This window comes from Hemitrygon akajei, chromosome 19 (genome assembly GCF_048418815.1).
Source record: "Hemitrygon akajei chromosome 19, sHemAka1.3, whole genome shotgun sequence".
In the NCBI taxonomy this organism is placed as follows: domain Eukaryota; kingdom Metazoa; phylum Chordata; class Chondrichthyes; order Myliobatiformes; family Dasyatidae; genus Hemitrygon; species Hemitrygon akajei.
Genome location: NC_133142.1, coordinates 40,788,090 through 40,798,061, shown reverse-complemented (window position 1 = coordinate 40,798,061; position 9,972 = coordinate 40,788,090). Strand labels below are relative to the sequence as shown.

Below are 9,972 nucleotides of genomic sequence, written 5' to 3'. Positions count from 1 at the left end.
GTAACATTTTTGCATTATTTTTGCTTTTATATTATAATTGCTGTGAAATGACACAAATGTCCCCAAGTCCACCTAATCACATACCTAGCACATTCCCATAGGGCCAAAGTGCCTGCAGGGCACAGGAAAATGTGTGTTGACTTGATAAGCCATTTGCTTGCAGCTAAGCAATCAACAACTTTATTGTGGGCTACATTGAATGTTCTATTCAGTAAAAATTAAAAGCAAAATAACAAAACCTCATATGTTAAAAGGAACTGGCTATACTTCATATTATTCCATTTAATAAAAAAACAAAAATAATCACTCAACAAAATGCAATCAACTAAATCCCAAGAAATAAATCAATACTGAGATCCATGCTGACCTCACAGTTGTGCACATCTTAAAGAAACATTCAAAAATATTAAACAATTCAGAAATTTCCATTTCACAAAACATTTAGAAGTGCTTTGTCATGAAAAGGCAACTTATTTGCTCCATGTGCAGTCTGTCTTGGCAGTTCATTTTTTTTTATTTTTGTAATTAGATTTAAATTTTTTGTTTTGTTCCTCATGTTCCTTCCACTAGCTGCGAATAGGTTTATAAGCCATTTCTAAATTGGTGTAATTGCTGGGGGTGAGGGAGAATGGTTGATGGAGATGTGGACCAAAATGGATCATGTAAACTCAGTATAAGTTAAGTGTTTGATGGTTGGACCCCACTCAGTTAGTTTAAGGGATTGTTACCGTGCAATGTCGATGTCTCAGTGGCTGTCTCCTGGCTGAGCTTGACCTCAAATGGCTCATCAGCTTTTGGCCCCTAATATCTCCGTCTTTACCTAGTGATTCCAATTGCTTCCAAAGCTCTGTTCTCCATGGAGACACAACAGGCTGCATATGCTGGAAATGGAGCAACATATCATCTCTCAGAGGAACTCAGCAGGTTGAGCAGCATCTGGTGTAAAAAGGAATTGTTGAAGTATAGGATGGAAATCCTGCATCAGGACTGAGAGCGGATATAGTTATGTCTCATGGAGTGATGCTATTTTGACCCAAAATACTCATAGTTCTTTTCCTTCAACAAGTGGTGTCTGACTCAGGTAAAAAAAATGCTTTATGCCATATGCCCTGAGATGTGTTTAATATTGAGACAATATCAAACTAAATGTCAGAACATATATCTGCATGGACCCCGGGAAAGAAAGTGAAGGGAGACAGTGAAACGTGACAATGGGCAAGAGTGAGAGGTTGAGCAGAGCAACTGGAGACGTTTGAAATAATTTGGGAGAGATACTCAGAAAATCAGCTGCATGGTTTAAAAGGATTGGTCGTGTGCAAAATGAGGCCTCACGATGGCAGCGCAGCCGTACGGAAGGAAGGAATGAATTTCAGGCTTTAGTTCACCAGCAGATAGTCTGGTTTAAAGAGATACGTCTCGTTGGAGATTTCTTTTCAGACGGGAAAGGATTAAAATGTTCGCATTGTTGCCGATTGTGCGCAAATAGACAAACGGAAGAGTGGGCATTAACCTGCCTCTCGCTTTCAACGTCCGCCTCTTTCCAAATATATAATAAAAAGCCATGAATTGGATGGTTGATTACAACGTATTTTGAGTCTAACAACGTGGTTGGCTTCATGATTCGTGTACTCTTTAAAACTGTCACCATTGCAGTACTGCTAATATTAAGAACGTGGTATCTGTTCAGGGTGATAAAAGTGTATTATCTCGCTCCGAGCGGGACTCCGGTCATCGTCCAGCAGAGCTTAATTTCAAACTTTTTCCCTCCAAATTATTTTCATACTTGTTTCCACGCGTTATTCAAAGCGACATTTATAAAGGTTTTACTGTGATAATAGAATGCAAATGTGGATGCTAATAATAATGACAGCCAGTGTTGCGTTTAATTGCTACAGCAGTCTTTGGTGATTAAAAAAAATACAGCAACGAAATTTGTGCCGCTGCATCGCTGGAGATGTTTTTGCCATGTGACTGATTACTTTCGGTTCAGCACAGGAGCTTTGACTGGGGCGGGGGGAGGGGGGGGGGACAGTTGTTGTTTCTGTTTGAGCGACAGCGGGAACTATGGTGGGATGCTGGATCGGTCCGCTGCTGAACTCATCTTCTTACTAATAACGTCCTAGTATCGACTTTTCATAGGTCACAATGCATTATCTGCTTGCCTGGTTTCAGATGTCTGCAGATATACTAAACTGATCTGTAGATTAATATATTGTGATGGAAAGTTCACTTGTCACACATTCTGCCTGTATTCCCGGCGATATCTTTGTTCGTTTTATACTGAACCAGATTTCTAAAAATGTTAAGAAAAAGGCAATGTGTTTTCCGGGTCTACGCCTTCCCACGCGCCCCCCACCCCCCCCACCCCGCGATGATTAATGGCGCCTCCCGTGAGTTCCTTAAAGAACGGCAAATCTAATTTCTGCAAAATTAACGACATGAATTTGTCCAACAACTTTCACGATCTCGGATCGCCCGCAGAAAGGCTTTGCAGTACATGTGGCTGTATGGGAAAGCAGTCACCATTGTAAAGACTGTTCATTTGGCCACTGCCCTCAATGTGATATTGGCCAGGCAACTAACTGTAATAAATATGTTAGGCTATTATTATTGGACTGGACATAAGGAATTACTCAATGGAGATCCGTGGGAACATTTCCATCCACCCGGATAAGCAGACAGTAAGGCTATGTGTCTAATGAGGCGGCTAAGCGTCCGCAGCCATTCTTCCAAATACTGTAGAGGAGGAACAGCCGAGATGATCAACTCTCTGATGCCTCAAGTTGTTTCCTGGGAGCAAACAAAATCTGACACTGTACTGTATTAGGACAATATTAAGACAGATGGGAGGACTGAAGTGTTAAATGCCATTTGGTGAAAATCTCAAGACTTGGGAAGGAGAGGATTTCTGGTGCTTTTAGGGTGTTGGTAGGTGATCAGTGCGGGAGGGATTACATCCTGGATTCTCAATGAATCAGGATTGGTGACTTGGCGCAGCAGCACCCGATTCCGCTTACTCCACTGTCACCTGCATCTCCTCTGGAAAGTTAATCGAATCAAGATGAACTGGAGATCAACTGTCTTACAAATGGCAGCTATAATGATATTCCTAGACAAATAACGGCCCCTGCCCTCGAGAATGTTGCTAGAATGAAAGGAAAGGGCTTCAAAGTTTATCTTCACCAAGGGAAACTGGGTAAAAAGCGAGCAGTATAATTTTAAAAAAAGCTCAGGTGCGAAGTTAAAATGAACAGGGGTTATCAGTGGCTTCCCCAGGAAGACAACTGCAAAACTCAGCAACGACCAGAGTTTGTACAGGACTCTGGGAGAATTAGAAGCTCGGTTCTTGGAAGGGAAAAATAAACTTCAAGGTGTTGAAAATAGGTTCTGGGATACTTCGGTTCTGGGATACTTCAGCCAAGTGCGCTATGAACAAGGTCACTTGCCGCAGGCGCTAGCGCCTTTTCGTTGGGTGAGGTGAAGCGCCAGGAGATGTTGGCAGCATTTCGCTCTCCAAAACTGGCCGGAGTTAGGATTATTTTACGCACATGTCAATTCGAAATACTCTCCCTGCAGATAATTTCTGAGCGAAGGTGAGAGCGGGGATTAAGCCCGCTTCTCCCTGCACTCACCTGCAATTTTTACTCACTCACTCACTCATTCATAGACACTTCCCTGTGCCAAGCCATCCCTTCCTCTGCTGAATTCGCGTCCTCCGACCCTGCTCCCCCCTCGGGCGCTGCGCGGCTCGGTCAGGCTGCGGTCTCGTTTAAGGACGGATTGTGTGGGCATGAGGGAGGGAGAGAAAGAGAGAGCGAGAGAGAGAGAGAGAGAGAGAGAGAGAGAGAGAGAGAGAGAGAGAGAGAGAGAGAGAGAGAGAGAGAGAGAGAGAGAGAGAGAGAGAGAGAGAGAGAGAGAGAGAGAGAGAGGGAGGGAGAGAGAGAGAGAGAGCGAGAGAGAGAGAGAGAGAGAGAGAGAGAGGGAGAGAGAGACCCAGTCTTTGATGTGAGATGAGATGAGGGGGGTGAGCGACGTACCCACTGACGCACGGCGTAACGAGACCCAGCTGCTCCATTTGACAAGGGTTTTTTTTCCCAAAGCCATAAAGTGGAGGTGGGCACTCAGTACTGAGAGGGAGCATCGTTGCGCAACCTGCGGTGCTGTGTGGACGCAGCGCCGTGAGCCCATGAAACAGCCCAGCGCAGCGAGCTGAAGCCCAGCGGGTAAGGCACTCGGCACTGTGCGCCAGGTCCGCCTCGCTCACTGATAACCACTGCCGTTATCCGTTGCGGTTATTTATATATCTCGATTTCGGGTTAGTTCTTCAAACGACGGCCGTGACTCGACTCAGAAAGTAACCTTGGGGTTCGGGTGTATGAGGACTTGGCCAGTCTCTGTTGGAATGGGGACCCTGTCTGTCACTCACCGGGAGGAGGTCGCGTTGTGCCGCTCCGGAACCTCAGCTCAACCGCCAGTACTGTGCGGAGCTGCTCGAACATTGACTTGATATATTAGGTGGAGGGGGGTGGGGGGCGCTGATTTTCCGTGGTCTCTGGTGTTCATAAAGTTTCGTAAGCGGTGCCTTTGAAATGGGCTGACGTGAAGGGACCAATTTTGTCCTGGCGTGCTTTCACCTAACAAGCAGTCTCTGCTTGTCTCCGTGTTTGAGATTTGTCTCCCCAGAATATGCTTTCTCTTCTTGAATATGGATGTTGAATTTATTTTCGGAGGGGTGGGTTGTATTTGGCTTTAAATGTATCCGTGCGTTAGAACAGATACAGCCCCAATTCCGATTCTACATGTCAGACCTGGTTTCATTGTGTCTGACTCGGTATTTAGTAACTGTTCATAAGTGACACGAGCTTCTGTTCTGAGATGTTGGCATTTAATGATGCCACTAGAATTGCCCCCTTCTTTGGTCATTTTTGTTTTTGCGCTCTCTAAGTACCGTTCACAAGTCTGGAAGTTTGAGTTCCTGGGGCCGCAGTGGCATTTGTGGGCGCGACAAAATGATGTGAAAACATGACAATTCTCATTCCTCTGGAGCGCACATTGTAAATCAGACGCGCGCACATTCTAATTGTGTTCTGTAATGCTCAATTTAGTGTCGTAACATATCTTTGAAAATCCTGAGGCATAGCGACGGGTGCTTGTTGTGCTTGTGTGCTGAGGCGAGCATCGTGTAGAAATAAGACGATTTTATATTCGAGGTTCTTTTCAAGGGTCTATGGAGGCTTGGGGTTCTACTTTCTGAAGCAGGGACGGTCATGGTCAGTATTTCTTCTTTCTCCGTCTTGCAGCTAGTTAGCCATAAACAATGAGACAGCTTGATAGCTATCACGAGGTCGTACAGAGTAATACACTTATTTATCGGGTCACTTTCCACTTCTACATATTGGTTTCTGAAAGCCCGGAGTAGTCAGGGATGCAGTGCCTGTGTGTCACCCGCGACTTGTTCCTCCGTGATCACCGCTGGGGTAGGCATGATTGTCACTTGCCTTCCAGTCCTACCTAGGAAAATATACAAACTCCACCCACTGACTGGCATCATCACTGCAGATCCACCTCTTTTTCTTAACCTCTAATGATGTAACCGTGACCGCACAATAAATACATTACTGAGGTCGTGTCTCACGGAAGGCCGGGTTCACGGTCTGTAGACTGTTTCTCAGAGTAGAATAACCTTTAAATTCAGTTTTGACAGTTTTCAACGTGGCCACTAGATGAGGTACTCCACAGCAATTAGGAAGTTATTTTGGGGGAGGAATCAAAGAGCAACTTGTAATAATATTTCACCCCGAGTATCCATGTACTTCATGCCTTATTTGAGTCATAGGACAGGACAGCACAGAGACAGGTCCTCAGCCCATCCAGTCAATTCCTTTTGAAAGGTATTGGTGAATAAACTGGTTTTCACAGTTATTCAGTAGTTCTATGATCACTTCAATTTTAAATTTAATTTATCCGAAGTTCAAATCCCACTACTCTCCTGGTGGGATTCCAAGTCATGAGTGTGGATCGGAGGTATAAGCTTATGGCTTCTAGTCTAGTCATGTAATCTCAATGCTACCACATATTGATTTCTCACCAATGGTGATTCTTCTTTAAACATCATCAAACATAATGTGAAGATGACTGAGTAATCATGGATAGAAGAGGAAAAGAAAGTGGAAGTTGGGTGTATTTGTTCTGGTTGGAGAGTTTCAGGGAGCTACTTCATTTCTTTTATGTAAATAGTTTCTATGATGTCAGATCTAAATTTATCTACAAGTATTGTACTTAAAACATTTTAAAGCTGACTCTCACGATACTTTCACTACATAATGCATGTTTTAACAGGAGCATAGAAGAGATTTGTGTGTTCCTGTACCTCAGTATATCTAAAAAAAATAGGATTTAGAACATTAAAAAGAAATTGGTGCTTGTGGGATGAGGGTTAGCACCTGGTAATATGCTTTCAGACCCAGTAAGGGTTAAAGAGTTAACTATTGTGGGCAATGATCCTGGCTTCAAGATAATTACAAAAATAGCTACTTCTGCATGTAATCATTTCAGAAGATCTGTCCTGGGTCCTGCACATCCATGTCATTCTGAAGAAAGCACAACAGTATTCCTACTTCCTTAGAAGTTTGCAAAGATTCTTCTTAACATCCAAAACTTTGACAAGCTTCTATAGATATGAGGTGGAGAGTGTATTGACTGGTTGCATCATAGCCTGATATGGAAACACCAATGTCCTTGAATGGACAATCCTGCAAAAAGTAATGGATACGCTCCAGTCTATCATGGGTAAAGCCCTCCCCACCATTGAGTACTTCTACAAGGAATATTGTTGCAGAAAAGCTGCATCCATCATCAAGGACCCCTACCATCCAGGCCATTCTCTCTTCTCCATGTGCCATCAGGAAGAAGGTACAGGGGCTTTTGGACCCAAACCACCAGGTTCGGGAAAAGTTGTTAGTCTTCAACAATCAGGCTTCTGAATCAGAGGGGATAACTTCAATCAACATTACTCGCCCCAGCATTGAACTGTTCCCATAACCTATGGACTCATTTTCATGCAATGTTCATCTCATGTTCTCAACATTTATCCGATTCAGAATCAGATTCAGATTTATTATCACCAGCATGTGATATGAAATTTGTTAACTTAGCAGCAGCAGTTCAATGCAATACATAATCTAGCAGAGAAAATAATAGTAATAATAATAAATAAAATAAAAATAATAAAAAATAAACAAGTAAGTCAATTATGTATATTGAATAGATATAAAAAAGTGCAAAAACAGAAATACTGTAATTTTAAAAAAAGTGAGGTAGTGTCCAAAGATTCAATATCCATTTAGGAATCGGATGGCAGAGGGGTAGAAGTTGTCCCTGAATCACTGAGTGTGTGCCTTCATGCTTCTGTATCTCCTACCTGATGGTAACAGTGAGAATAGGGCATGCTCTGGGTGCTGGAGATCTCTAATAATGGTCGTTGCCTTTCTGAGACGCTGCTTCCTAAAGATGTCCTGGGTACTTTGTAGGCTAGTACCCAAGATGGAGCTGACTAGATTTACAATGTCCTGCAGCTTCTTTCGGTTCTGTGCAGTTGCCCCTCCATACCAGACAGTGATGCAGCCTGTCAGAATGCTCTCCATGGTATAACTATAGAATTTTATGAGTGTATTTGTTGACATGCCAAATCTCTTCAAACTCTGAATATAGTATGGCCACTCTTTTGCCTTCTTTATAACTACTTCGATATGTTGGGACCAGATTAGATCCTCAGAGATCTTGACACCGAGGAACTTGAAGCTGCTTACTGTCTCCACTTCTGATCCCTCTATGAGGATTGGTATGTGTTCCTTCATCTTACCCTTTCTGAAGTCCACAATCAGCTCATTCGTCTTACTGACGTTGAGTGCCAGGTAGTTGCTGTGGCACCATTCCACTAGTTGGCATATCTCACTCTTGTGTCACCACCTGAGATCCTACCAACAATGGTTGTATCATCAGCAAATTTATAGATGGTACTTGAGCTATGCCTAGCCACACAGTCGTGTGTATATAGAGAGTATATACATCCCAGAGGTGTGCCAGTGTTGATCATCAGCGAGGAGGATATATATATTCTGGTTAGGAAGTGGAGGATCTAATTGCAGAGGGAGGTACAGAGGCCCAGGTTCTGCAACTTCTCAATCAGGATTGTGGGAATGATGGTATTAAATGCTGAGCAATAGTTGATGAACAGCATCCTGATGTAGGTGTTGTGTTGTCCAGGTGGTCTAAAATCTGTGTGGAGAGCCACTGAGATTGCATCTGCCGTTGATTTATTGTGGTGATAGGCAAATTCCAATCGGTCCAGGTCCTTGCTGAGGCAAGAGTTCAGTCTAGTCATGACCAGCCTCTCAAAGCAATTCATCACTGTCAATGTGATAGTCATTAAGGCAGCCCACATTATTCTTCTTAGGCACTGGCATAATTGTTGCCTTTTTAAAGCAAGTGGAAACCTCTGACCTCTGCCCATAGCAGTGCAGGTTGAAAATGTCCTTGAATACTCCCACTAGTTGGTTGGCAGAGTTTTTCAGAGCCTTACCAGGTACTCCATTGGGATCTTCTGCCTTGCAAGGGTTCACTCTATTTAAAGACAGTGTAACATTGGCTTTGAGATGGAGATCACAGGGTCATCAGGTGTAGCAGGGATCTTCACAGCTGTAGTTGTGTTCTCCCTTTCAAAGCAAGCATAAAAGGCTTTGAGTTCATCTGGTAGTGAGACATCGCTGCCATTCATGCTATTGGGTTTCGCTTTGTAGGAAGTAATGTCTTGCAGACCATGCCACAGTTGCCATGCATTCGATGGCACCTGCAACCTCATTCGAAATTGTCTCTTCGCCCTTCAAATAGCCCTCCGCAAATCATACCTGTTTTTCTGGTACAGGCCTGGGTTGTCAGACTTGAATGCCACAGATTAACCTTCAGCAGACGACATACCTCCTGGTTCAAGCCACGCCTTTTAGTTTGGGAATGTACAGTAAGTCTCTGTGGGCACACACTCATCCACACAGGTTTTAATGAAGTTGGTAGCAACTGCATCATACTCATCCAGGGTGAAGATAAATTGCTGAATACAGTCCAGTTCACTGATTCAAAGCAGTCCTGTAGGTGCTCTTGTGCTTCCCTTGTCCATACCTCTTGGTCCTCACTACTGGTGCTGCAGTCTTCAGCCTCTGCCTATACTCAGGGAGTGGAAGTACAGCTAGGTGATCGGCCTTCATGAAGTGAGGGGTGTGGAATAGCATGGTAGGCATTCTTGATGGTGGTTTAGCAATTGCACGTGATTGTTGATGGCAGTTGCTTAGTGATTTTTTTCAGACTGGCCTAGTTAAAACAATGGTGAAGGCATTAGGGTGCGCTGTTTTGTGCATGATGATCCCATTACTCAGGTCATCTAAAGCCTACTTGATATTGACCTAGGTGGAATGTAAACTGCTACCAAAATGACCCCAGACAACTCCCGTGGCGGGTAGAAAGGACAGCACTTTACTCACTAGATATTCCAGGTCTGGTGAGCAGAATTGGGGACAGTACTGATATATTTGTGCACCAAGAAAAGTTGATCATGAGCCATTCTCCTCCACCTCTGCTTTTGAGAGACTCTATAGATCAATCCTAATGGTGTATAGTAAACCCGTTAATCTGGATCGCTGCATCTGGTACGGAAGGGTTTAACTGGGATTCTGTGAGACAAAGGACACACATGGTCCTAATGTCCCTCTGATTCAGCATCCTGGCTCTGAGATCATCGATTTTATTCACCAGAGAATGCACATTCACCAGCAAGGTAGTTGGTATAGGGAGTTTAAACCCCGTTTTCTTAAATACACTTGTAATCTGATCTATACCCGTGCTTCCTCCGAAGTGTTCCGTGGGCACTTCCAACCACAATTGGTGTTGTTTTCTTCGATTTTAGCAGCGATAGTTTGCTTA

General features: G+C 43.7%; 1 protein-coding gene across 4 annotated transcripts in view; it reads left to right on the top strand.

The window, feature by feature from the left end:
- Positions 1-3,976: 3,976 nt before the first annotated feature.
- Positions 3,977-9,972, top strand: part of LOC140741889 (contactin-4-like) — a 2,152,419-nt gene continuing 2,146,423 nt past the window's right edge. For 2 of the 4 annotated variants that reach the window (XM_073072410.1, XM_073072411.1), the window contains exon 1: positions 3,977-4,223. The gene's annotated coding sequence lies outside the window, so the exon portion shown is untranslated. Of the gene's footprint in view, positions 4,250-9,972 lie in introns of all 4 variants that reach the window. The other 2 variants (XM_073072416.1, XM_073072419.1) reach the window with 2 other exon arrangements.